Genomic DNA, 22,318 nt, shown 5'->3' with positions numbered 1-22,318 from the left:
TTGACTCTTAGTCTTGTCCATCCAAATTGGAAGTCCCAAAAACCAGTTTTATTTGTTGTTATCTATCGTCCACCTGGTCGTTACTGTGAGTTTCTCTGTGAATTTTCGGACCTTTTGTCTGACTTAGTGCTTAGCTCAGATAAGATAATTATAGTGGGCGATTTTAACATCCACACAGATGCTGAGAATGACAGCCTCAACACTGCATTTAATCTATTGTTAGACTCGATTGACTTTGCTCAAAATGTAAATGAGTCCATCCACCACTTTAATCATACCTTAGATCTTGTTCTGACTTATGGTATGGAAATTGAAGACTTAACAGTATTCCCTGAAAACCCCCTTCTGTCTGATCATTTCTTAATAACATTTACATTTACTCTGATGGACTACCCAGCAGTGGGGAATAAGTTTCATTACAGTAGAAGTCTTTCAGAAAGCGCTGTAACTAGGTTTAAGGATATGATTCCTTTTTTATGTTCTCCAAAGCCATATACCAACACAGTGCAGAGTAGCTACCTAAACTCTGTGAGTGAGATAGATTATCTCGTCAATAGTTTTATATCCTCTTTGAGGACAACTTTGGATGCTGTAGCTCCTCTGAAAAAGACAACCTTAAATCAGAAGTGCCTGACTCCGTGGTATAACTCACAAGCTCGCAGCTTAAAGCGGATAACCCGTAAGTTGGAGAGGAAATGGCGTCTCACTAACTTGCTGAAAATGCTGAAAAACTAATTCATGCATTTATTTCCTCTAGGCTGGACTATTGTAATTCATTATTATCAGGTTGTCCTAAAAGTTCCCTGAAAAGCCTTCAGTTAATTCAAAATGCTGCAGCTAGAGTACTGACAGGGACTGGAAGGAGAGAGCATATTTCACCCATATTGGCTTCTCTTCATTGGCTTCCTGTTAATTCTAGAATAGAATTTAAAATTCTTCTTCTTACTTATAAGGTTTTGAATAATCAGGTCCCATCTTATCTTAGGGACCTCATAGTACCATATCACCCCAATAGAGCGCTTCGCTCTCAGACTGCAGGCTTACTTGTAGTTCCTAGGGTTTGTAAGAGTAGAATGGGAGGCAGAGCCTTCAGCTTTCAGGCTCCTCTCCTGTGGAACCAGCTCCCAATTCAGATCAGGGAGACAGACACCCTCTCTACTTTTAAGATTAGGCTTAAAACTTTCCTTTTTGCTAAAGCTTATAGTTAGGGCTGGATCAGGTGACCCTGAACCATCCCTTAGTTATGCTGCTATAGACTTAGACTGCTGGGGGGTTCCCATGATGCACTGAGTGTTTCTTTCTCTTTTTGCTCTGTATGCACCACTCTGCATTTAATCATTAGTGATTGATCTCTGCTCCCCTCCACAGCATGTCTTTTTCCTGATTCTCTCCCTCAGCCCCAACCAGTCCCAGCAGAAGACTCCCCCTCCCTGAGCCTGGTTCTGCTGGAGGTTTCTTCCTGTTAAAAGGGAGTTTTTCCTTCCCACTGTCGCCAAGTGCTTGCTCACAGGGGGTCATTTTGACCGTTGGGGTTTTTACGTAATTATTGTATGGCTTTGCCTTGCAATATAAAGCGTCTTGGGGCAACTGTTTGTTGTGATTTGGCGCTATATAAATAAAATTGATTTGATTTGATTACATGGAGAAATGTGGCAGCGCGGGAAGGGGGATTTGAACCAGTAACCTTCTGCACTGAAATCAAGCACACTAACCACTTGGGCACCACCACTACCCTCCATATGCAGCATTGCAAATAAGTAATACTTATAAGTGAAGTACATAAATAAGTATTGAAATGATTACTAAAATACAGGTCATGCCCACTATGCTAACTTGTCACGTGGAGCTGTCAAGGTTGCTAGGCAACAAAGGGGTAGGGTTGGGCTAACCTAATGATGCAATCACATCACCAGAGCTTGGTTGAATGCAGCCTTTGAAGGATGCATCCCCTGCAGTGAGATGCAACCAGTGTTTTCGCTTACAGAGGTCAAAAGTAATTGGGCAATTGACTGATAAGCCGTTTTGATGACCCATGATTGCTGTGCCAGATTTGCAACGAATCACATCATCAAATTCGCTGATGACACAACAGTGGCGGGCCTCATCAGAGATGACGACGACTCAGCATACAGAGAGGTACACCAACTCATCAGCTGGTGTGAGAGGAACAACCTGCTACTCAACATCAACAAAACAAAAGAAATAACTGTGGACTTAAGGAAAGAACAACCAACACACATCCCACTCATCATCAATGGCAGTGCTGTGGAGTCTGTGAAAAGCACAAAGTTCCTTGGAGTGCACATCACAGATGACCTCACATGGACCACAAAAACCACCTCCCTGGTCAAAAAAGCACAGACAGGACTCCACTTCCTGCGGAGGATGAGAAGAGCTGACCTCCCTACATCTGCAGTCACCACCTTCTACAGCCTGTCTGTCTGTCACGGCAGCTGTTTAGCTGCAGACAAGAAGGCACTACAGAGGGTGGTGAGGACTGCAGAAAAGATCATCAGATCACCCCTACCAGGCATTCAGGACCTGTACACTTCACACTGTTCCAAGAGAGCAATGAACGTCATCAAAGACCCCACTCACCCAGCACACAAACTGTTCTCTCTACTACCATCAGGGAAGCGTTACCGCAGCATGCGGTGCCACACAAGCAGACTGGGAAACAGCTTCTTTCCACAAGCCATCAGACTCATTAACACACTGAAGAAAACTACATGAACATTTCAAAGACACTGAAGAACATTCCATGAACACATCATTTCACCATGTCACTTGCACTTTACTCTTCGCACCTTACACACTGCATCTACACTATTGCACGTAACCTGTATGTCCGATGATTGTACTTCTGCTGCTGTGTGATTTTGTGTGTGTGTGTGTATTTATTGTACATGTCTATATCAGTATGTGAGTCTTTTTTACTGCACATGTGTGTGTGTGGTTGTGAGTGAAATGTGTCAGAGAGAGAAATATAAATTCATGTATCAGTATGTTAGTTTTTACTGCACATTGTGTGTGTGTGATTATTGTCAATGTCTTATCTATATGTTTAGTTTAACTGCACATTGGATGCTGGTCAAACACAATTTCAATCTTCTGTGCTAACCCTTTAACATGGATTTTTGACAATAAAGTACACTTTGACTTTGTTTTGTGGATGTGTGGTTTGTTCTGTCATTATTCTATGGCAGATTAAGGAGATAAAAGGTTTGGAGTTGACTCTAAGGATTGAAACTGCATTTGGTAGCTGCTCATTGCTCAAAGAGCTGTAGATGAACGTGAAGCAGGCCATAATTAATCTGAAAAATTAAAAAACCCAAGCAATGTGAATTTATGCATAGCGCAAGTAGCTAAATGGCTAACGAGCTGGTCTGCCAATATGTAGACCTGGGTTCAAATCCTGCTCCAGCTACCCATGTCTCTTCTCGAACCAGACCCATAGTCTATGTTGTCTAAGTCCACACAGTTGTACAACCCCAATTCCAATGAAGTTGGGTTGTTGTGTAAAATGTAAATAAAAACAGAATACAATGATTTGCAAATCCTCTTCAACCTATATTCAATTGAATACACCACAAAGACAAGATATTTAAGTGTCAAACTGATAAACTTAATTGTTTTTGTGTAAATATTTGCTCATTTTGAAATGGATGCCTGCAACACATTTCAAAAAAGCTGGGACAGTGGTATGTTTACCACTGTGTTACATCACCTTTCCTTCTAACAACACTCAATAAGTGTTTGGGAACTGAGGACACTAATTGTTGAAGCTTTGTAGGTGGAATTATTTCCCATTCTTGCTTGATGTACGACTTCAGTTGTTCAATAGTCTGGGGTCTCCGTTGTCGTATTTTGTGTTTCATAATGCACCACACATTTTTAGTGGGTGACAGGTCTGGACTGCAGGCAGGCCAGTCTAGTACCTGCACTCTTCTACTATGAAGCCACGCTGTTGTAACACGTGCGGAATGTGGCTTGGCATTGTCTTGCTGAAATAAGCAGGGACGTCCCTGAAAAAGACGTTGCTTGGATGGCAGCATGTGTTGCTCCAAAACTTGGATGTACCTTTCAGCATTGATGGTGCCATCACAGATGTGTAAGTTGCCCATGCCATGGGCACTAACACACCCCCATACCATCACAGATGCTGGCTTTTGAACTTTACGTTGGTAACAATCTGGATGGTCTTTGTCCCCTTTTGTCCTGAGGACACGATGTCCATGATTTCCAAAAACAATTTGAAATATGGACTCTTCAGACCACAGCACGCTTTTCCACTTCGCGTCTGTCCATTTCAAATGAGCTCGTGTGCAGAGAAGACGGTGGCGTTTCTGGATGTTGTTACCTGCGCCAAGGAGATTATGTTTTTGGTCGCGTTTGTTTGTTTGTCTGTCTGTCAGCAGGATAACTCAAAAAGTTTTGAATGGATTTTGATGACATTTTGTGGAGTGGTTGGAAATGACAAGAGGAACAAGTGATTACATTTTAGTGGTGATCTGGATCACGATCTGGATCCAGGAATTTTTTAAAGGATTCTTCACCATTGCAGGATAGGGGGAATTTTGACATAAGTTTCTAACTCCACAAAAACAAGGCAGAAAGGCTTGAAAAAAATTAGGGTGTAACATAGTCAAATGTTCTATCAAACAACAAAGTCTGATGATGATCGGATCCGGATTCCGGATCTGGTGATCCAGAATATGCAAAAATATAGGGAAGAAAAATAGAAAATGTGCCAGTGTGAGGTGACAAATGAAGCTAGAGATGCACAACTAACACCAAATTGTAGCTAAATCTGTACTGATTCAGTAAGGTGTCATCAGATTTGATGTAGCTTCAAATGTTATGGAGCTAGATCCAGATGAAAACCGCCATTACCGAAAAATTGTTTTTATACAATAACTTTTCAACTAATAAAGACATAAAAGTGATTCCAAGTTCTAGTGGTATGTTTTCATGGTCAAGGATGTCAAATATACAGGAAAGAAAAGTGTATGTATCATAGTTTTGGTTGTAACACTGAATTGTTGAATAGATCACTGTGCCAAGGAGGGAATCTCTTTAGGGTCAGTGACCCTATGGCCTTGGCGGAGGTTTGCACTCTCTGAGTGCTTCTAGTTGATGTATGGCTTTCACTTTGCATGGTAGAGTTTTAACTTGTACGTGTAGATGTTGCGACGAACTGTGTTAACTGACAATGGTTTTCTGAAGTGTTCTTGAGCTCACATGATAAGATACTTTACACAATGACGTTGGTTTTTAATGCATTGCTGCCTGAGGAATCAAAGGTCACGGGCATTCAATGTTTGTTTTTGGCCTTGCTACCTACATATAGAAAATTCTCCAGATTCTCTGAATTTTCTGATTATATTATGGACTGTAGATGATAGAATACCTAAATTCCTTCCAACTGAACTTTGAGAAACATTGTTCTGAAGCTGTTGGTCTATTTTTTCACACAGTTGTTCACAAAGTGGTGATCTTCACACCATCTTTGCTTGTGAACAGCTGTTCCTTTTGGGGATGCTCCTTTTATACCCAATCATGACACTCACCTGTTTCAATTAACCTGTTCACCTGTGGAATTTTCCAAACACGTGTTCTTTGAGCATTGTTGCCCCTGTCCCAGCTATTTTGAAATGTGTTGCAGGTGTCCTTTTCAAAATGAGCAAATATTTGCACAAAAACAATAAAGTTGATCAGTTTGAACATTAAATATCTTGTCTTTGTGGTGTATTCAATTGAATATAGGTTGAAGAGAATTTGCAAATCATTGTATTGTTTTTATTTACTTTTCACACAACGTCCCAACTTCATTGGAATTGGGGTTGTAAATGGGCACAGGTGTCAGTTGGGGAAATAACCTCCACCAGATTGGTATCCCATCCAGAAGGACTCGTGGACTCTGTAATCCAGAGATAGTCTAGGGAGAGAGTCCAGAGATGATAATCCAGAGATGATACGTATGAGGTCTGTTAGAATAGTATCCGACCTTATTATTTTTTTCAAAAACCATATGGATTTGAATCACGTGTGATTACATCAGACATGCTTGAACCCTCGTGGGCATGCGAGAGTTTTTTCACACCTGTCAGTTACGTCATTCGCCTGTGGGCGTCTTTGAGTGAGGAGTCGCCCACCCTCTCGTCGATTTTTCATTGTTTAGGAATGGCTCAGAGACTGCTGCTTTGTTTGATAAAAATTTTTTCAAAAACTGTAAGGCACAACTGAGTGGACATCATTCAATAAATTCAGCTGGTTTTCGGTAAAAATTTTAACGGGTGATGAGAGATTTTGGTCTGGTAGTGTCGCTTTAAGGACGGTCCACGGCGCCTGACGGCGATCTGCGCTTCGAGGCGGCAGCATCTCGCCGTTTCAAGTTGAAAACTTCCACATTTCAGGCTCTGTTGACCCAGTAAGTCGCCAGAGAACAGAGAACTTTCAGAAGAAGTCGGCATGAGGAGTTTATTCGGACATTCCATTGTTAATGGACATTTTGTAATGAAAGAACGTGCAGGCAAAGTCGCATGTCGGGCCGGACCCGACCGCGGGGGGTCGCGACAGGAAAAACACCTCCGTTGGAAACCTTAATGGACAAGTTGGAACATGCCCAAGCTGTTAAACAATTTCTCAGTTACTCACTTGTTGAAAGCCATAAAAAGCCGCCTGAATTTTACAAATGGTTTTCAACACGGAGGTGTTTTTCCTGTCGCGGCGCACACAGATTTGCCGAGTCGTCACGGAAACGACTCGGCGAATTTGCGCGCACGTCTTTCATTAAAAAATGTCCTTAAACAGTGGAATGTCCGCATAAAGTCCTCATGCCGGCCTCTTCTGAATCTTCTCTGTTCTCTCACAACGTCCTGGGTGAATTAAGCCTTAAATTAGGATGTTTTCAGCTCGAAACAGGCCGATGACGGCGTCTGGAAGCGCTGCGCGACGTCCCGCTCCGTGGGAAGTCCTTACAGCGACAGAAACACCCCATAATCTCTCAGCAGCTGTTAAACTTTTCACGGAAAACCAGCTTAATTTCTCGAATAGTGTCCACTCGGATATTCCTCACAGGTCCAGAAAAAATTTTAATAAAGCAACGCGCGCCGTCTCGACCAGCGTGTGAAACAAAGGAATTCAGCCGAGAGGGCGGGACCACATCTCATTCAAGGCCTGCCCACAGGGAAATGACGTCACCGACACGCGTGAAAAAACTCACGCATGCGCACGAGGGTTCAAGCATGATTGGTGTAATCGCACGTCATTCAAATCCATATAGTTAAAAAAAATAAATAGAAGTGTTCCGGTTTCTTATCTGATACACCTCGTACAGCATCCATCCGATGGAGCTTCTCAGAGCAGATGGATAATCCCCTAAAACACACTACCAAAAGCCACACACAGGAGCTTCTCAAGGCAGTGAAAGGCACTATTCTTCAATGATCACAAAAGTCACCTGACCTAAACTCAGTAGAAGAGCTTTTCACTTGCTGAAATCAAAACTGAGGGCAGAAAGTCTCAAAAACAAGCAATGAAGGAGTCTGCAGTAAAACTCTGCTGATGCATCTCGTAGTTCCACCACATTACAGATTCAATGACTGCAAAGTATTGTCATCTATGTATTAATACGAAGCCTTAATACGGGCGTCAGTCACAGTCAGTCAGAGCTGCGTGTCGTCAGATCGAGCTGCAAAAAGTTTGTACCTGAGTTTTCAGAGGTGGTGTTTGTAGTTGCCATCTGCCACGCCGGTGTTTGCCAACCCGGACAGTGGGAATACCACCTCAACCGGCAACTTAGCCCCGCGACTGGACAGCAACAACGTCCGAGGCCCGCTCAACGTGGTGAATTCACTGAGGCCGCGCGTTGCGTCATTAGAGCCGCGCGTCACGAGTGCCGCTTCCCCGAGGCCTCGTGCAGCCACCGCGGATCCATCAGCGCGGAAACACCGAGGCCGCGCGGCACCAGCGCAGTGCAGATCCATCCCGGTGACAAACAACGCAGGCTGTTAACATCGGCGATCGACAAGCTGCTCATAAGCCGACCATGGGGCCTAAGAAGGTTCTGACAGCGGAGGAAGGTGACGATATTAAAAAATCTCTGGACTTTCTATCAGAGGAGATTTCTGTTGTGAAGCAGCAACAGAAATCAATCATGGATCTGGTGGAGGAGGTGAAGGCATTACGGCTCCAGAACGCCGAGAAAGACCGGCGTCTGGTGCAGCTGGAAAATAGAGTGGCTGAATTGGAGCAGTACACCAGAATTAACGACGTCATCATCACAGGTCTTCACATCAAACCACGGTCCTACGCACGGGCGGTAACAGATGAGAGCAGAGGGGAGCCCAGTGAACAGGAGGTCAGCTCTGTGGAAAAAACAGGTTGCTGATTTCCTCCTATCTAAAGGTATAGAAATGGATTTAAATAACATTGAAGCGTGCCACCCTCTGCCCCGGAGAAATGACGGTGATAAACGAACCGTCATCATGAGATTCATCAACAGAAAACACAAAACAGCACTGTTAAAAACAAGGAAGAAAACTGAAAGGGACAAACGTATTCATCAATGAACATCTCACCAAACGGAATGCCGACATCGCCAGGAAAGCACGCTTCTTGAAGAAACAGGGAAAAATCCAGCACACATGGACTTCAAACTGTAAATATTCATCAAACTGAACGGATCACCAGAACAAGCAAAAGTCATGGCAATAAGGAACATCGAGGAGCTGGACAAATATGAACAATAGTGTTTCTTAAAGCGAGGATCTGGACAAATATGACCAATAAGGTATGAGGACACAAACACATCACAACACCATGACACAGACCAGAGGAACCTATTCATCTACTACCTATTCATCTACATCTGGAGACAAGAAGGATATAACTCAAAGGATTGCTGATCATGGAAAAGTAGAACTGAGAACATTTAAATACACAGACCACAATGTACTGGACTTGGAGCACGATATAGACCCGTTCAATAATTTCTTCTCAAATATCAATGACAGTTGTTGCTATTATACAGATGAACAGTTTAATCAGATCATTAGAACGGATAACAAATTATCAATAATCCATTTCAACAGCAGAAGTCTATATGCAAACTTTAACAACATTAAAGAATATTTAAGTCAGTTTAAAAAAATATTTAACATAATTGCTATATCAGAAACATGGATCAATGAAGATAAAGGAATGGATTTTGAACTGGATAGATATGAATTTAATTGTGTAAACAGAAAAAATAAGAGTGGAGGAGGAGTGGCTGTGTATGTGGATAAGAACATGGATTATAAAATAGTAGACAATATGACAACTGTGATTGATAACTTATTAGAATGTATAACTATTGAAATATGTGAAGAAAAAAGCAAAATGTATTAGTCAGCTGTATAAATAGAGCACCAGGATCTAGTATTGAAACATTCACTGACTGTATGGGAAAAATGTTCTCAAAAACTAATCAAAAAACTGTGTTCATTTGTGGTGACTTAAATATTGATCTGCTCAATCCAAATAAGCATAAAATAACAGATGAATTTATCAGTATAATGTACAGTATGAGTTTATATCCAAAAATCACCAGGCCAAGCAGAATTACATCCCATAGTGCCACCTTAATTGATAATATATTCAGCAATGATATTGAGAATAACACTGTGAGTGGATTATTAATCAATGACATTAGTGATTATCTACCAGTTTTCATCGTTTATAATAGAAACCATCGGCGGAATCAGCCAGAGGAGAAAATAAAATACAGGCGAGTGCGGACAGAGGAAAACATGAACACACTAAAGAAGGATTTACAGGAGCAAAACTGGGAAACGGTATACAGTGAAAGTGATGTTGATAGTGCATATGAAACTTTTTTACAAATATTGACATCATTATATGATAAAAATTGTCCAATTAAACAAGACTACAGAAAACAAAAAATCCAAGCTCGACCATGGATGACGAAAGGGTTACGAAATGCATGTAATAAGAAAAATACACTGTATAGAGAATTCATAAAACTAAAGAATTCATAAAACTAAAGACTAAAGAGGCAGAAAATAGATATAAGAAATACAAAAATAGATTAACTAATATTATACGGGTATGTAGGAAGGAATATTATAGTAACATATTATATAATAACAAAAACAATATTAAAGGAATATGGGATATATTAAATAGCATTATCAAAAATGGTAATAAAAAACAGAGTTACCCTCAGTATTTCATTGATAATAATGTCAAGAAGGAAAATAAGGATGAGGTAGTCAACGGTTTTAATAATTTTTTTGTAAATATTGGACCAAGCTTGGCAGAAAAAATTCCCGATTCCCAATCTGAGGATTGGGATAATAATCTTATAGAAAGAAATCCCTGTTCAATGTTCCTCACAGCAGTGGATGGAAATGAAATTATAGACATTGTGAATAATTGTAAATATAAAACATCTACCGATTTAAATGAAATTGATATGGTGGTGGTAAAACAGGTCATTGAATGGATTGTAGAACCATTAACATACATCTGTAACTTATCATTTCAAACCGGTAAATTTCCCAATCAAATGAAAATAGCTAAGGTTGTGCCGCTGTATAAGACTGGGGATAGACACCACTTCACAAATTATAGACCTGTTTCTTTGCTTCCACAATTTTCCAAATTATTAGAAAAAGTTATTCAATAATAGATTAGACAAATTCATAAATAAACATAAATTACTTACTGATAGTCAATATGGATTCAGAGCACATAGTTCAACATCACTTGCATTAATAGAATCAGTTGAGGAGATTACAAACGCCATAGACCACAAATTACATTCAGTTGGAATATTTATAGACCTTAAAAAGGCTTTTGATACAATCAATCATGACATATTAATCAATAAACTTGAACAGTATGGGATTAGGGGGTTGGTGTTGCACTGGGTGAGAAGCTACTTAAGTAACAGAAACAGTTTGTGAAGTTGGGGGAATATACATCATCATGCTTGGACAGTGCTTGTGGCGTCCCACAGGGGTCAGTATTGGGTCCAAAACTGTTTCTAATTTATATAAATGATATTGTCAATGTTTCCAAAATATTAAAATTAGTATTATTTGCAGATGACACAAGCATTTTTTGTTCAGGGGGGGATTTGCAGGAGTTACTGAGGAGGATCAGTATAGAAATGGGAAAATTGAAAATATGGTTTGACAGAAACAAATTATCATTAAACTTAAGTAAAACAAAATACATGTTATTTGGCTATTGTAATACAGACATACAGGTTCAGTTACAAGTCGAGGGGGTAGATATTGAAAGGGTACATGAAAATAAGTTTCTGGGGGTGATAATAGATGATAAGATAAACTGGAAGACTCATATAAAACATATACAAAGTAAACTGTCAAGAAGCATTTCAGTTCTAAACAAAGCGAAACACATTCTGGACCACAACTCACTCCGCATTCTTTACTGCTCACTGGTTTTACCATATTTACAGTACTGTGCAGAGGTATGGGGTGATACTTATAAAGGTACAACACAATCACTATCAGTAATGCAGAAAACAGCTATAAGAATTATTCATAATACTGGCTATAGAGATCATACAAATCCACTATTTTTACAATCCAAATTCTTAAAATTCACAGACTTGGTTCATTTTCAAACAGTACAAATTGTGTATAAAGCAATAAACAATTTACTTCCAGCAAATATTAAAAATATGTTTTTTAACAGATCAGGGGATTACAGTCTGAGGGGGAAATTTAATTTAAAGCATCAGTGGGCACGAACAACATTAAAAGGTTTCTGTATTTCTGTCTGTGGGGTGAGGATGTGGAACAGATTGGGAGTGGGGCTCAAGCAATGTCCAAGCATGAACCAGTTCAAACAGCGGTACAAAAATATGTTTTTTTCTGGGTATAGGGAGGAGGAAGGGTAATGAGGGTTAGGGTGTTTTTGTTTTTTGCTTCGGCTTGTAAATATATAGTATTTTGTATGTAAGTAGGTATGTGTAGGTGTATATTTATGTTTGTGTATATATATGTGTATATATGTATATGTGTATATATGTGTATGTATATGTATATATATATATATATATTGATATCGGTTTAGGTGTGTAGGAATCTATGTGTATATGTGGCAAAGGGTATTACTGGTTGTGGGGAAGAAGGGGTAGGGATAAATAAGCTGATGCTTCACCCTACCCCTTTTAGGACATGTTGGGTACACAGTAGGAACTTTTTTGTTGTTGTCTTTACTGATCTATCTTGTAATTGTTGTTGTATCAAATGTTCGAAATAAACAGTTTTCATTCATTCATTCATTCATTCAAAGCCTTATACTTATACAGTTCTTCAATGCTTAATTTAATATTTTTGTTAAATGCTTTGAATTAAAGCTATCATATATTTTGACTGCATCAGTATAATCCCATTGTTGTGGTGGGCACAGTTCCACTAATCCACTAACTGCTAACTGCTAATTAGCAAAGCTAACATTTTCGCTAGCAGATTAGCTTTTCAGCTAACTTCGAAAGCCATCAGTGGATCAATTCGCTTCCGCAAAATTTAGTTCCACTAACTTTCAGTCCACTAAGTAACTTTCAGACCACTCTGGAAAAGTGAGTAAATTTAACAATCAAAAACATTTGTAAACCCTAAAATCATACATGTTAGTTCCTGTTTATGAACGCAGAGAGCTAGTTAACACTTCTGGTTCACAGGTCAAAGCACACAAGCACTGCTATTGTTGCAACATTCATAGCACTGGTACCACAGTCTCTTACAAAGAGACTGGTAGCGTGTTTTTGAAAACATGTCTGTGATTGGTCCATCTGCTATGTCGGCCGCTATTGGCTATCATGCCACGCTCTGTAATTGGCTGTGGCGTAACCGCCTAAAATGTAAATTGGTTCCACTGTGCTGCATTGTAAACAAAGGCTGCAGCCAATCAGCAAGATGTCAGAATCCTGACTAAAAGTCACGTGACCAAATAAACCGATACCGACAATGACAGAGAATGTGGATCGTCAATCATACACAAGGTGACGTGTGGGTAGGCTTGAAGATAGAAGACGTCTGGCAAGAGAAGAGCCGGATCCCACACAGTTTCGACCGCCAACGGATCTGAAGAACACCGGAGCCGCCAAGCCCTGCGCCCCAGGTGGCCACTGTCTTCAGCAGTCAGACCCGGTACTGCTGGCAGAAACAAAAACAGTTAATGGTGGGTGTGTGTATATAGACCCAGCAATCTTACAGAACTTAATTCCTCCAGGAGGGAAAACCTCCACCTCCAGACACAGAATCACCCGTGCAGCTCCTGTCAATCACTTCCCTGGAAGGAGTGAGAGGCGAAGACGTCGCGCTCACACTATCCGTCAATCCAGCTTCAGACTGTCACCACAGGAAAAACGGCTGCACACAGAACAATATTCAGTCTCAGAAAAATCACAGCAGAGAAGGTTACCTGAATGGTAGCTGATTTCTCGGCGGGGAGGTGGAGTTGCAGTCCGGCTTTTATGGACGATGTGGTTGATGAGTGACAGCTGGTGTTGATGATGTGTGACAGCTGTCACTCCCAGTAGGTCCGACGCCCTCTCGTGCTTGGAGCCCGCACTCCAAGCAGGGCGCCATCTGGTGGTGGTGGGCCAGCAGTACCTCCTCTTCAGTGGCCCACACAACAGGACCCCCCCTCAACGGGCGCCTCCTGGCGCCCGACCAGGCTTGTCCAGGTGCCGGGCGTAGAAGTCGGCCAGGAGGGCCGGGTCCAGGATGAAGTTCCTCTTCACCCAGGAGCATTCTTCAGGTCCATACCCCTCCCAGTCCACCAGATACTGGAACCCCCGACCCTTACGACGGACGTCCAGGAGCCGACGCACGGTCCATGCCGGCTCCCCGTCGATGATCCGGGCAGGAGGCGGTGCAGGTCCAGGGGTGCAGAGTGGTGAGGTGTGATGAGGTTTGAGATGTGACACATGAAAAACTGGGTGGATCCGCAGTGAAGCTGGCAGCTTTAGTTTCACTGCGGCCGGACTGAGGACCTTGAGGATGGGAAATGGTCCAATAAACCGGTCCTTGAGTTTTTGTGACTCCACTTGAAGCGGGATGTCCTTGGTCGACAACCACACCTCCTGCCCGGGCTGGTATGCAGGGGCCGGGGAACGCCGGCGGTCTGCATGGGCCTTGGCCCTCGTCCGGGCCTTCAACAGGTCAGAACGGGCGTCCTGAGGTGGGCCTGGACCGAGGGCACACCGACCTCTCCCTCCACGAGCGGGAACAATGGGGGCTGGTACCTCAAACACAACTCAAACGGGGAGAGGCCGGTGGCAGATGACACTTGGCTGTTGTGGGCGTACTCGATCCAGGCCAGATGGTTGCTCCAGGCCGTCGGGTGCGCGGAGGTCACGCAGCGGAGGGCCTGCTCCAGCTCCTGGTTAGCCCGCTCTGCCTGTCCGTTTGTCTGAGGGTGATACCCGGACGAGAGACTCACGGTGGCCCCCCAGTTCCCTGCAGAAACTCCTCCAGACTTGGGAAGAGAACTGAGGACCACGATCCGAGACGATGTCCGATGGTATCCCATCCAGACGCACGACGTGGTGGACCAGGAGGTCTGCCGTCTCCTGGGCCGTCGGGAGCTTTGGGAGGGCCACGAAGTGGGCTGCCTTGGAGAACCGGTCCACTATCGTGAGGATGGTGGTGTTGCCCTGGGACGGCGGGAGGCCCGTGATGAAGTCCAGGCCGATGTGGGACCAGGGGCGATGAGGCACCGGTAGAGGCTGGAGGAGGCCCGAAGTCCTTTTGTAGTCAGCCTTGCCCCTGGTACAGGTGGTACAGGCCTGGACGTAATCCCGGACGTCGGCTTCCATAGATGCCCACCAGAAGTACTGCTGGACCACTGCCACGGTTCTGCGCACCCCCGGATGACAGGAGAGCTTGGAACCATGACAGAAGTCCAAAACCGCAGCTCTGGCCTCTGGTGGGACGTACAGTTTGTTCCTTGGGCCGGTCCCCGGGCCCGGGTTCTGTGCCAGGGCCTCCCCGACGGTCTTCTCCACATCCCAGGTGAGGGTGGCCATGACAGTGGACTCGGGGATGATGGTCTCTGTTGGGTCTGACAACTCGGCCTTGACCTCCTCTTCGTGCACCCAGGACAGGGCATCCGATCGTTGGTTCTTGGTCCCGGGGCGATATGTGATCTGGAAGTCAAAGCGCCCGAAGAACAGTGACCAGCAGGCTTGCCTGGGGTTCAGCCGCTTGGCGGTCCGGATGTACTCCAGGTTCAGATGGTCCGTGAAAACCATGAAGGGCACCGTCGCTCCCTCCAACAGGTGTCTCCACTCCTCAAGAGCCTCCTTCACCGCCAGGAGTTCCCGGTTGCCGACGTCATAATTCCTTTCAGCCGGGGTCAACCTGCGGGAAAAATAGGCACAAGGGTGGACTCCTTGCTCTGGGAAAGCACAGCTCCTATCCCTGAGTCAGAGGCATCCACTTCAACTATGAACTGGCGATTAGGATCAGGCTGCACCAGAACTGGCGCAGTCAAGAACCGGCGTTTCAACTCCCTAAACGCGGCTAAGCACCGATCCGACCAGGTGAAGGGGACTTTAGTGGAGGTCAGGGCAGTCAGAGGGCTAACCACCTGACTGTAGCCCTTAATGAACCTCCAACAGAAATTTGCAAAGCAGAGGAACTGTTGTAGTTTCCTACAGCTTGTTGGTTGGGGCCAATCTCTCACCGCCGCAACCTTGGCCGGGTCAGGGGCGACGGAGTTGGAGGAGATGATGAACCCCAGGAAGGACAAAGAAGTACGGTGGAACTCGCACTTCTCGCCCTTCACAAACAGCCGGTTCTCCAACAACCACTGCAGGACCTGACGTACATGCTGGACATGAGTCTCAGGGTCCGGAGAAAAGATGAGTATATCGTCTAAATATACGAAGACAAACCGATGCAGGAAGTCCCGCAAGACATCATTAACCAATGCTTGGAACATCGCGGGGGCATTTGTGAGGCCGAACGGCATGACCAGGTACTCAAAGTGACCTAAGGGGGTGTTAAATGCCGTCTTCCATTCGTCTGCCTTCCGGATCCGAACCAGGTGGCACGCATTTCTAAGATCCAGTTTTGTGAAAATTTGGGCTCCATGCAGGGGCATGAACACTGAATCTAACAGGGGCAGAGGGTATCGGTTGCGAACCGTGATCTCGTTCAGCCCCCTGTAATCAATGCATGGACGGAGTCCGCCGTCTTTCTTGCCCACAAAAAAGAAACCAGCACCCATCGGGGAGGTGGAGTTCCGGATCAGCCCGGCAGCTAATGAGTCCCGGATGTAGGTCTCCATTGATTCGCGTTCCGGACGTGAGAGGTTGTACAGCCTGCTGGATGGGTACTCAGCGCCCGGGATCAAATCGATGGCGCAATCGTACGGTCGGTGCGGGGGAAGAGTGAGTGCCAGATCTTTGCTGAAGACGTCAGCAAGATCGTGGTACTCCTCCAGCACCGCCGTCAGATTGGGGGGGACTTTGACCTCATTAGCTGTCACACGTGTGGAACCGAGGATCCTAAACATTCCCGGTGGCAGGTTTCGCTCCACTGCATCACAACCCCAGATGGCCAATCAATCCGGGGATTGTGCTTCACCATCCATGGAAACCCTAAAATCACTCGGGAGGTAGAAGGTGTTACATAAAACACAATCTCCTCCCTGTGATTCCCGGACACAACCAATGTCACGGGCTGTGTCTGGTGTGTGATTAATGGAAGAAGGGTGCCATCTAGTGCCTGCACCTTCAAAGGTGAAGGCAGAGCCACCAGAGGGAGCCCTACTTCCTTTGCCCATCTGCTGTCCAGCAGATTCCCTTCTGACCCCGTGTCTACTAGTGCTGGGGCGTGAAGGGTTAAATCCTCACTTAGGATCGTGACTGGGATTCGTGCGGATTTACGGGGCTTCCCCGCGTGCGTGTTATGGCCCACCCTTAGCCCAGTATCTAAGGACGGGCGTTGTAGTTTGACCGTTTGGGGCAGTTCCTCTGTATATGATCACTAGAGCCACAGAAAAAACACTCCCCGCGGGTCAGCCTCCTTTGTCTGTCATTTGATTTCACTTTGGCCCTGCTCGTGTCCATAGCTTCGTCAGCAGGGAGTGTGGCTGCCACACGGAGCCCTCTGGCTGTGGAGCGTGGGGACGATGGCACCCTTTCAGACCCGGAAGGAAGAGGGACGGCTTGTGCCCGGCCACGCCCCCCGCCCTGCTCCTGATGGTGTTCCTCTAAGCGGTTGTCTAAGCGTATAACCAGGTCGACAAGCCCATTAAAAATCCCGCGGTTCCTCCTTAGCCAGCAGATGCTCCTTCAGGACCGGAGACAGTCCGTTTATGAAGGCGGCGTGGAGTGCAACGTTATTCCAGCCGGACCTCGCAGCCGCGATGCGGAAGTCGACTGCATACTCGGCTGCACTCCGGCGCCCCTGTCTCATTGACAGTAGCACGCTCGAAGCAGTCTCGCCTCTGTTGGGATGATCAAAAACCTGTTTGAACTCCCTTACAAACCCATTGTATGACGTTAGGAGCCGGGAGTTCTGCTCCCAGAACGCCATAGCCGAGGCGCGTGCCTCTCCTCGAAGCAAATTGATGACATAAGCCACCCAGCTAGCGTCTGACGCGTACATGATGGGACGCTGTGCAAAGACGAGCAAACACTGCATTAGGAAGTCCGCGCACGTCTCGACACAACCTCCGTACGGCTCCGGAGGGCTTATGTATGCTTCAGGGGACGGTGGGGGGGGGGGGGGGGGTCGTTGAACGACCAGTGGAACGTCTGTGTCGGGCATGGGACCAGCAGGAGGAGGTGCTGCAGCAGCGCTCTGATTGCGCGGCTCCACCCTGGTGGTGAGAGCCTCCATCCTCCGATTGAGAATAACATTCAGCTCGGTTACCAAATCCAACCGAGCAGTGAAAGCGGTTAGAATTTGCTGCAGCTCACCTAACACGCCTCCTGCTGGCGCCTGTGGACCTTGCTCTTCCATTGGCTGTCCAAGCTCTGGTTGACGCCCCTCGGGATCCATGACGCTGGCCGAGAAATCCTGTTGGGAAGGTGTCGTGACACGGACCCACAACAGGGGGCATTAATGAACGGACAATGGATAAGCCAAAAAGTAACAATTTAATGTTGTGAATCGCACAACGAAAAACAGACAATGACAGAGAATGTGGATCATCAATCATACACAAGGTGACGTGTGGGCAGGCTCGAAGATAGAAGATGTCTGGCAAGAGAAGAGCCGGATCCCACACAGTTTCCACCGCCAACGGATCTGAAGAACACCGGAGCCGCCAAGCCCTGCGCCCCAGGTGGCCACTGTCTTCAGCAGTCAGACCCGGTACTGCTGGCAGAAACAAAAACAGTTAATGGTGGGTGTGTGTATATACACCCATCAATCTTACAGAGCTTAATTCCTCCAGGAGGGAAAATCTCCACCTCCAGACACAGAATCACCCGTGCAGCTCCTGTCAGTCACTTCCCTGGAAGGAGTGAGAGGTGAAGACGTTGCGCTCACACTATCCGTCAATCCAGCTTCAGACTGTCACCACAGGAAAAACGGCTGCACACAGAACAATATTCAGTCTCAGAAAAATCACAGCAGAGAAGGTTACCTGAATGGTAGCTGATTTCTCGGCGAGGAGGTGGAGTTGCAGTCCGGCTTTTATGGAGGATGTGGTTGATGAGTGACAGCTGGTGTTGATGATGTGTGACAGCTGTCACTCCCAGTAGGTCCGACGCCCTCTCGTGCTTGGAGCCCTCACTCCAAGCAGGGCGCCATCTGGTGGTGGTGGGCCAGCAGTACCTCCTCTTCAGTGGCCCACACAACACAACACGTGAAAAATGGCTGACGAGGATGTGGATGGCGTTGATCCAGCAAATTCACGGGCAATTATGATGATGACACGTTCTCCCAATTTGAGAAGGTTATCTAGAGGAGGTGTAGCAGCCTGTGATGGACTTCTGCCATGCTGCGATGTTGTCTTGTTGTCCACACTTCAGGACGTTTGTTTACATTGTGCCCTGAACCGGAACTCTGCTGAAACTGATCTCTCGCGTGAGTCAAGGGCCACGAGACGGCACGGGATTCACAACTGCGAAACACCAAATAGAGCTGAAATGTTACACTGTGGACAAAACCGGTATGTAATCAGCTCAAAAGTCAGTATTTTTATTATTTATTTATTTTTCGTAAAAAAAAATTTGTGTTTGTAAATGCAATATGGGTGAGCTGTAGCTCACTTAACTGCTTATAAGTATATAACATAGTGATAAACTCTGACTTCTAATACTTTACTGCTTTTGACAAAGATGATGATAGTGTTTAGGGTTTTATTTTTATGTATTTATTTTTCATGTGTTCGTATTGCCATGCTTAAACTCAAAACTGGCTTATCAGTAGCAGACAGTGTACCGAGTCAATACTAAAAGTTAGTGGTTAGCGGTTGCAGTAACATCCGTTAAATTTTTTAGTGGTGTATTGATTTACCATTATAAAAGTTAACTTTTCACTTAGCGGTTTAATGGTTATTGAAGCTAACATTTTGGTTAGCTGCACCCACTGGGTGTACAGAGGCAAAATACAAAAACTGTGTCACTGTCCAAATAATTATAGGCCTGCCTGGATATTCTTATTTGGACTGATTAATTGCATTAACGACACTAAATTGCCACACAAGAATATCTTTAACCAAAGTTGCCTCAATGGGTACCACAGAGATATTGGACTGTCCAGAGGTCATAAAAGGTCAAAATGTCATTTGTTCCACCCTCATAAGTTTGTCCCATGTGCTTCTTTAATGATATTTCTGCTCTGTTTAACTTTACGGTTTAGTTACATCGACAGAGTAATTGTCACAGGCGATAAAGACTAAATAATGGTCAATGCAACTGCACTGTGACAGAGGATAATTTAATAACCTGTTTACAGTCATTACAAGGTGTAATATTAATCATTTAGAAGACTCACAGGAGTGCAGAATTTATTTGTGTTAAAGCTCGGATAGATGCCAAAGAAATTCCTTTTTATAAACAGTAATTTTATAAATGTACTTTAAACTGCATCACCTCACCAAAGGAAAGCAAGTCAGTATACAGCCATTTTTCTTTCACTGACAAATGTGATATATATATATATATATATATATATATATATATATATATATATATATATATATATAGCAGAGCCAACTTTGAATAACTGGAAAGTATTTTGGGTAAATAATAATAATAACAATAATAATAATAATAATAATAAAACATTTAAAGTATAGTGCAATTATGCATTAGAAAAATTCTGCCTTATCTCATATCGCATATATCATGTCTCAAGACCTGCTTGGCATGTGGATTTAGGTACAGTGTCAGATTATTTGCAAGCTTTTATGGACTTGAAAGAAACATTATGCCAGAAACTGAAGCCTTGCTGCGTTAATGTAAAAATATAACGCAATGCTAAAATACCCTAGACCGTATGAGCATTATGTTCTTTATAAGTTGCAGTTGTTTAATTAATTATTAAGATCCTGTTGTCTTACATACAATTTGTACATGTTCAATAAAGCTCCTTTATCAGTCAATCAATCAAAAACAATATTTACATTTTAATGGCGTCTGCAGGAGGCCTTGCATGTGCACATATATAGATATAAGATAAGTTAAGATAAGATAAGACTTTATTGATCTCACAGTGGACAAATTCACATGTTACATCAACTCTTAAAAACACACACAAGATGAGTGCGAGTAGAGGAAAATGTGCATCAAACAGCGTGTGCAAAGATAAGCAATAATAATACTTGTAACAATACAATAAAATAAGAAAATAAGGTAGAAATAAAATATACACATATATATAAGTATATATGCATATACACTCAACAAAAATATAAACGCAACACTTTTGGTTTTGCTCTCATTTTGTATGAGATGAACTCCAAGATCTAAAACTTTTTCCACATACACACTATCAGCATTTCCCTCAAATATTGTTCACAAACCAGTCTAAATCTGTGATAGTGAGCACTTCTCCTTTGCTGAGATAATCCATCCCACCTCACAGGTGTGCCACACCAAAATGCTGATTAGACACCATGATTAGTGCACAGGTGTGCCTTAGACTGTCCACAATAAAAGGCCACTGGTGGACACCGGAAGTAAGGGATGCCGTCAAGCTGAAGAAGGAGTCCTATTTGTCTTTTTTGGTAAGTGGGACCCCGGAGGCAGCTGACAGGTACCGGCAGGCCAAGCGTGCTGCAGCCCGTGCAGAGGCAAAAATTCGGGTCTGGGAGGAGTTCGGGGAGGCCATGGAGGAGGACTATTGGTTGGCCTCGAAGAAATTCTGGCAAACCGTCCGATGCCTCAGGAGGCGGAAGCAGCTCTCCACCAGGACTGTCTATGGTGCAGGTGGGGAGCTATTGACCCTGACTGGGGATGTTGTCGGGCAGTGGAAGGAATACTTCGAGGATCTCCTCATTCCCATCGTCATGTCTTCTGAAGAGGAAGTGGAGACTGGGAACTCAGAGGCCGACTCATCCATCACCTAGGCCGCAGTCACCGAGGTGGTCAGAAAGCTCCTCGGTGGCAAGGCTCCTGGGGTGGATGAAATCCGTCCTGAGTACCTTAAGTGTCTGGATGTTGTGGGACTGTCTTGGTTGACACACCTCTGCAACATCGCGTGGTGGTCGCCAGTGATGCCGGTAACGCGTTACTCTCATCTGACCACTTTTTTTAGTAACGAGTAATCTAACGCGTTAATCTTTCCAAATCAGTAATCAGATTAAAGTTACTTCTCCAAGTCACTGTGAGTTACTATTATTTTTGCATTGTGGGTCGATAGCAGCATTAAACGTGGTCCGTGGGCAGGAAGCCTGAACTGCCCACTTTAAGTGAGCTGCGAGCTTTTCATCCACGGTTTTTTGCAGCAGCTCCCGGGCAGCAGCTACAACTTGTCCTCACCTCGTAAAGCAGTGACAACAGCACAAATGCACTGAGCTTTACAAAGACATTTTTATGCTTTTTTTTTTTTTTTTTTTTCTCTGAGCCGCTCCGTATCTGCTGCTAAAAATAGCTGGTCCTCCGCCACGCGTCAGGCACGTCAACGACTAACACTATTTTCCACTCAAATACACCTAAACTCTCTTTCTGAGGACCACATGATGTGAAAACACAATAAAACTTTCTTACCTGTAAATCTGGTCATGTTTCCTGCGTAAATAAATGTGATCCATTCTTTGTGCCCAAACGCCAAGGCAGGGGCGAATCCAGGTGGAATGGGGGCGT

The sequence above is a fragment of the Thalassophryne amazonica genome, chromosome 12, assembly GCF_902500255.1.
Source record: "Thalassophryne amazonica chromosome 12, fThaAma1.1, whole genome shotgun sequence".
Classification (NCBI taxonomy): domain Eukaryota; kingdom Metazoa; phylum Chordata; class Actinopteri; order Batrachoidiformes; family Batrachoididae; genus Thalassophryne; species Thalassophryne amazonica.
This window is presented reverse-complemented; position numbering follows the sequence as displayed.